A 7,579-nucleotide genomic window follows, 5' to 3' on the forward strand; every position below is an offset into this window, starting at 1 on the left:
TCCAGCTCTTTTTGTTTTTATTGGTTAGAAAGAAGAATCTAGGTCTCAGCAATAACTGAGATAAGTAAAGAATACACCAGGGACCTAAAATATACAAGCTACCTGGCATTTAAAACAAAGAGCTGCCTAATCCCAGGAGGGCATCTGAACTGTTAGTTTGAATGGCATCCTAAGCAGCTACCTACTAGCCCTCGTCTTCTGGGGAGAAATGTTAGGGACTCGGTCCCGAAATTACATCCTGAGACTCATATTAAAATGACTACCGTCTGTTTTCGCGTGACTCGTCGGCACTTGTGTGGGAACAAGACTGGGACGATGGGAGTCTGTCACCTGCTCTGTGATGGTATTTGGATACCACCTTCATAAGCGCTTCCTGGGGATGTGGTATCCATGTTGCCGTCTGTCCAGCATATCCCTCCCCCAGAGCAAGGTTGATTTCTTGGGGATAGTTACTTATTTCTGGGTTAGTGCCGGGGTAGCACGTCTAAGGCTCTCCCTGAAATCATACCCTCTTATTCCATATAACTACAGCCCTGAAACCTTCAGCTCTGAAAAAATGCTAGCGATTGAGTGGCCAAAAGGGAAGAATCCTTGCATCATTAAAAGCTTTCCATGACCACCTTGACCTCTGAGCCTTCCCAATGACGTTTCAACTTCCCTGAAGCCCAGGGCTGAGTTCCAGCTGGTTAGGTGATGGACAACTGTCTCCACCACTGTCCAAGGAGGCTGCGAATGCCCTAAGATTTAGGTGTCCCTCAGGGGTTCTACCCAACTTTCACCTGATGCTCAGCACATGTTCACTTGTTGCCTGACAACTTTTCATGGGGTTCTTATTCTCCCGACGAAATTGGAAGATCTTTCAGAAGCAGGGGATCGTCAACTGTCTGTAGCTTGCAGGGAAGCCCTGGAAATTTCTATGGCTGCGGCATGTGTGTGCGTGTGATTGACAATCAGATAGATAATGGCGAGTAAGAGGAGAAGGAGGAGGAGAAGTCAGCGGGAGATAGATATCAATAGAACCAACGGGATCTGAAGAGTGACACAAAGATCCAAGGTTCGAGAGCCCTGCACTCAAGCAGGACATGGAACCTACCGTAATCCCGGGCTAATGGTGCCGTCGTTTGTGTCTTGTCGTTTGATGTTTGGAGTCTTGGGATATCTATCCGGAGGCAACAAAAAGTGAGGCAAGATGGTTCAGAGGCTACGAAAAAAGCCAAGGAAACTGTTCAGTGGAGGGCGGCGGCGAAGTTCCTCTCCACCTCCCTCTCTCCCCCTGGCTGCCACCCTCAAGGGCTCCCGCAGCCTGTGGAACCACAGACGGCGTCTCTTCCAGGCAGAACTAGGACAGAGGCTGCTCTCAGGCAGATTTGGCTCTTGCTGGTGGTCCAGTTCCATTTGAGCCCTTTTACTAGAACATCCCAAGAATCACAGCAGGGGGAGGGGGAGGGGAGGGGAGGGGGCCAGAGGCATCTTAAACTGCTGATATCAGGAAGCCCCAGGGGCCAGGAACAAAGTGCAGATGCCTGGGGCACCTGCCTCAAAGCAGTCAGTAGTAGTTGCTGTGGGAGTGGCAATGGGGTCAACCCTGTTCCAGGGGGCGGGGGACAACCAGGACCCAGCTCCTGGGTGCCTGCTGCCATTGGTGCCGCTTCTTGTCTGTTCTTCCTCCCAGAGCTTCAACCCCAGATGGATAGGTCTGCTCCGCCATCCGCTGAGAAGGATGAAAATGGCCAAGGGTTCCAGCAAGAGCTTGACCATTTGAGCAATGGCAGCGGGGCAAGACCATTGGCGGGTAAAAGGCAACGAGCAGGGCAGGGAGCGAGAGGGGGTGACAGGTGAGAGAGGATGTATGCCTGAGGCCCCCGGGAAGGTGCCACGGAGATCCAGGAGGAATAAAAGCATGGATGGAGAGAGGAACCAGAGTTTTCTGCGTGGCTCCTCCAGGCCAGGTTCCTGAGCTCAGCAATCTGCATTTTTATCACGCTGATTTATTTTTGCTTTTGATTATGAAATATTTCAAATACGCAGAAGGGTACAGAAAATGACATTGTGGCTATGCGTGTAAGCGCGTCTAGCTAGAGCAGGTGTCAACATGTTGTCGCCTTTCTTCCCATCCCTTCCGAGGTCTTTCTCAGCATCGGGACCTTCAATACTTGAAGGGATTGCTTGGGGACCTGTGGTAGAAGGCCAGCTACCACACTTTTGAAAACAAATAAGCAAGCAAGTCAAAACAAACAATTTGGCTTCCAAGAAGGCCGATTGTGATGTGATTCTTGTTTTTATTTCTTTTAATGTGTGTGTGTGTGTGTGTGTGGTTTTTTTTTTAAGTTTTAATTTATTTAAGGAATCTCTACGCCCAACATGGGGTTTGAACTCGTGACCTCGCTGAGATCAAGAGTCGCGTGGTCTTCCGACGGAGCCAGCCAGGCGCCCCGGATTCTTGCTTTTAGTATCTGTTCACATACTGTGTTAGGTCTTATTTTTAAAAATATTTTAATGATTTTTTTTTATTATAGGGAATTTCACTCCTTTATCCCCCTCTTTGCACGACTGTTTTTGTTTCCTTGTGCTCTCGTGCATTTTCCTCCTTTTTATGAAGTTGCAATCATAGTTTTTTATGTAATTCTGAGTTCTATTTCCCCTCTGTCATGGCCACAAAATATTATTTCATAAACTTCCATTTTACTCCACGGTTAGCATCCACGGTAAATAGTAATGCTTGCTGGCCATTCCGTTGAGCTTATGTGCCCAAATTTCCTTTGGGGGAAATATCATTTCCATTGGCTTTCAGTTCACTCCTCTTTCAATTCCACATTATGATCATGAAGATCTATTAGATACATAGAATCGAGCCGATCATGCTCCTAATTTCATGGCACGTAATCACCATCGTTCTCTGCTGAAGTCCCCCTCTTTTATTATTTTATTTTATTTTATTTTCCTGTCTTTTCACTCCTGGTCCCCAGTCTCATTCTTTTCCTTGCCTCTGGTAGATTCACTATATGCTTTCCCAAATGACTTTCAGTAAGTTTCCTTATATGTGTGTCCATGACAAACGTATAGTATTGCTTTCTGTTTTAGAAAATGTACTTAAAAGGTATTGTGCCCCAAATCAATTCTGTTTCTTACTTTCTTTTTCCAGCCAGCCCATAGTTTTGAGATCAGTCCATGTTGCCGTATGTACAGCCGACTCCCTCCTTCCCTTGTGCTTTGTTCTGCTATCTAGTGTATGTGTGGGGCGCGTTTTCCTTAACTTTACTTTCACATTTTTTTAACGTTCACTCATTTTTGAGGGACAGAGAGAGACAGAGCGTGAGTGGGGGAAGGGCAGAGAGAGAGGGAGACACAGAATCCGAAGTAGACTACAGGCTCTGAGCCATCAGCACAGAGCCTGATGCGCGGCTCAAACCTACAAACAGTGAGATCATGACCTGAGCTGAAGTCGAACGCTTAACTGAATGAGCCACCCAGGCGCCCCTCTACTTTCACAGTTTTTGATGGACAAATTCATGGTTTCTAACTTCTGGAACCCCCAACGCTGTACTCAACACACTGCTATATGGTCTCTTGGGCATCTGAGAGAGAATATTTGGGGGATATAGACTCAGGAGTAGAAAAACTGTGTCTGAGGGTAACGGTGTGCTCAGTTTTACAAAATCCTGCCAAATTGCTCTCCAAATGAGCACACAGGCTATGGTTCCATGAGCGGTGCACGAGAGTTCGTGTTTTTCTACATCCTCACCAACAAATGATTTTATCAAAGTTCTGAAACTTTTTGTCAAAAGTTGCGCTGCGTTAAAATAGTATTTCAGGGTTGTTTACCTTTGCCTTTCTCTGATGCCGGTGAGGGGTCACTTTTCTTCTGTGAATTGCGTAGAATTCAAGTCCACTTTCCTACTGGGTGTCCTATCTTTTTTATCCTCCCAATTGCAGGAGCTCCACTGACAAGCTAAAAGTGCGAAACTTGCCTGATCCTTTTCTAGTCACGTTAAAAATGAACTTGAACAGTTTACCTATGTCCAGAAAAACTGACCCACAAGGTCAAGTATTTGTTGCCGTAACCTCACCTGTCAATGTCAAAGCCGGGAGAAGAGAAAAGGTCACAAGAGGGGAGGCGCTCAGAGCTGCAGACACTTGAGCTTGTATTTGCAAGTGAGAAAAACTGAACTCATGTTTAAGCATAAAGGAGAATGGTATTGACTCACAAAAATTCAGGGCCGTCAGACTTCAGGCAATGGCGGCATACAGGGGTTTAAACACATCATGTTTTCATCTCTGGGTTCTGCCTTCTGCATTGATTGACTTTACTCCTGGACAGACTTCCTGGCTTGTAGCAAATGGCCCCGGGGGCCCTTCAGGCTGGTGCTTGTGTTCTCTGCAGCAAGGGGAGTGTTTTGATCCCATTAAGGGCTGAGGGGGAGTTTGTACTCAAACAAGATTACTGAGACCCTAATCAGCAAAACAAAATCAAAATGTGACTGTAGTAAAATTCATAACTCTAATAAGTTATAAATTCTTTCCTAGTCACATTACTGACTGTAGTAAGTTACAAATTCTATATTCTATGAAGCCCAATTCTTCTTTATGCTTTACAAATTAAATTACAAGTCTTATCATCTATTTATAAACCTAGCAAATTTCAGCAGTCACTTTTAAGAGCGCTTGTATAAGCTAATAAAATCCCCTTAAACATTTAAACTGCGTTAATAAATTTAATATATTTAATTTCCTTTGAAGTCCTTCGAATGTCTGATTAACAAACAAACCTTCCCAAGTTCTTAGATACTATTCTGATAAATCACGTACATTAAAAGTGTACATTTGGGGAATCATAAATTCTTCTAAGTGTTCTTACACTGTTCACAACAGGAGTCAACTTCTCCTGTTCCTTTCATCCTAAAAACACAAGTCTAAATCAATTACCCAAATGCCTTTTTACTTTGGAGTGACTAGATTCATCTGTTCAGTACTCAGATTCTCTTATGCATTACCAATGCTTCAAATATCCAATGAGTACAGATTGCTTTTTTTTCCATATTTAATGAGGTTGTATATAACCTGAAGTCTTGGTCAGGGCGTAAGATGGCGTAGCATGTTGGAGGTATGTTTCTCACCGCCCAGACAGACAAACAGAGCCCTCTTTGATGACCTTTAAACCAAGAGAGACTTCCAGTCCATGTGTGCCAATGGGATGGCCTTAGAGCCCTCTTCAAATTATACATTACTTAATTCTGAAATGAGATTAGAGATACAAACCCCTGCCCAGATGCTTTCAACATTTCATTGGGTTCAGTGAACTATTAACTTTGATTCTGTTCTGAATTCTTTACGTATCCTTCTGATTTAGCAGGACCAAAACTCTAACAATTTTTCGTAAATACATCCCATTGGATTCTGCACACCTCTAGAGTTTCGGTCAGGCTCTGTAGTCACAAATCTAAGGTCTTACTAATGACATTCCACAGAAGAAAAAGCCTCTTTCCAAGTGGAACCTACAATTGTAGGTGAGAGCACTTGCTTGGTTCCGTTTGAGTCATGTGCCCACAGAAATAATTTCTGTACCGTAGGCTATGAGATGTTTGGAATAGCCTATCTTGAGAAAGAGACTTTCTTTTCCTTATGTTCACATTAGGAGAAAAACGTATATTTAATACATACATTCATAATTAACTGAACATAACTATATACAAATGTGTCTATGTGTATCTTGTAGGGAGTTTTATGGTAGGTAAAATCATGATATGAAAATATCTACATGTTCTTTTTTTTTAAAGGACAGATGTTGAATTTTTTCTCAGATTGTGAATTTTGACAATTGCCTTTCAGAAATCATAAAGAAGATCATATTATTTTTCCATGATTTATTAAAGCGCTAAGTTAGATTTCAAAATGTAATATTGAAGCTTTCATCACTAATATGAATCCCACCTAAAATCACGTGTTATTGCTTTAAAGTCCTGACAGAATCTTCTGGCTACTATTTTCTTCTATTAGATTGATAATTATAATTGAGATTCCCCTATAATTGTCTTTTCCATGCATTTTCTTTGTCAGGTTTGGGTATTATTTGTTAACTCTGATTTTCAAAATAAAGACAAAGAAAAAAAAGGAAGATTTTCTCCTTACTCTATGCTCTGGAACAATTTAAACTAAATTGGGACCATCTGTTCCTTAAAATGTTGATAGAATTATTTCCCTTCATTCTCTCACTGTCTTTTCTTGCAACTTTCTCTATTTCTTCCATGATAATTTGCTTAGAAGCTCTGTGCTGTCTACACTGTCTTTTGGCAATTCACACTTTCCGATAAAGTCATTAGTTACATACAGATTCTCAAAATTATTGGCTCAGATTTGAGCAGAGTGTTCCGTAATTTGTCAAATATCTTTGAGCCAGATCATTTTTGCATCCTCCTTATGCATATGTAATTCCTACCCCTTTCACTGATTCGATCAGACCAGGGTTGATCAGCCTTGGCACCACTGATGTTTTGGGCCAAACAGGCCTCTGTTGTGGGGCCTGTCCTGGTGTTGTAGTTGAGGCCCAGGCAAGCATAAGGTCCTCCTCCTTCTCCTCCAGCTTTACTCCTTCCTATCCTGGCATTGGAGTCTGTTTTGCAACATCCCTACCCCACCAGATACCAGTAACACCAGCTGTTACCCTGTTGCGACAACCAAAAATATCTCCAGACATGGTCAAATGTCCCCTAGGGAAGGGGACGGCCAAAATCACCCACGTTGAGAACTCCCGGCTTAGACAATCGTTTTTCTAAATTTTTAAAATTTCATTTTGTATTTAAAGAAACAACCGTTGGATCCTTTAAACTTATGAGTAGGGAAACATGATGACTTCGGATGATGCCTGAATCCTCACTGCTTATGGGACACAAATTTTTGAGTGGGTAAAGGTTGCCTCTGGGGTGACCCGCCTGCTTTGCGGGGTGCCTTGGAGTTGGTGATCTGCCTGTCAGTCTTTACCCCTGAAAGAGTAGACTGGTATGAAGGTAATAAACAAGGTGGAGAAGGGGGAAAAAAAAAGCCCTTGGATTCATTCTTTTGGTTCTATCAGTCTTTAGTCTCCTGATGTATTAATTTCTACTTTTATCTTTATTACTTTTGTTGGGCTTTCTTTGGATCTTTTTTTTTTTTCCTCCTAAATACCTGGATTGGCTGCTTCATTTATTTATTACCATTCTTACCTGTTTCACTCCATGGAGTGAAGTGGGTTGCCAGGGGGTGTCTGTATCCCCAGCCCAGCCATGCACAGGGATCTTCTTGTTCCGCACTAATGGTCACTGGCTCATTCATGGATGTTTCATCGCCAGGTAGAAATCTGTGTTTTGCCAGCTCTTCCCAAAGTTCCCAGTTCTCTCCATGATTTGCATTTTTAGTGTTTTCGATTTTCCTTGAAGACTGAGTTGCCATTATTATTTATTTTCCTGTGTGCATTTGGTTCATTTCAGAGTGGAAAAAAGGGCAGACTTGCCTTTGATCCACCATATAATCCAAATCCAATGTACTAATTATGTAGGGTTTGATTTGGGCAAACTATATCGTGGGCTGCTGATTTCAACAATTACGC

General features: G+C 42.8%; 1 non-coding gene across 1 annotated transcript; it reads left to right on the forward strand.

The window, feature by feature from the left end:
* The first annotated feature begins 6,812 nt into the window (after window positions 1-6,812).
* On the forward strand, window positions 6,813-6,964 carry LOC128772816 (U12 minor spliceosomal RNA). Its single transcript, XR_008416957.1, has one exon. It is a non-coding gene; the product is annotated as a U12 minor spliceosomal RNA (small nuclear RNA).
* Window positions 6,965-7,579: the final 615 nt, after the last annotated feature.

This window comes from Panthera pardus, unplaced genomic scaffold (genome assembly GCF_024362965.1).
Source record: "Panthera pardus isolate Hobbes unplaced genomic scaffold, ASM2436296v1 HiC_scaffold_10, whole genome shotgun sequence".
Classification (NCBI taxonomy): Eukaryota; Metazoa; Chordata; class Mammalia; order Carnivora; family Felidae; genus Panthera; species Panthera pardus.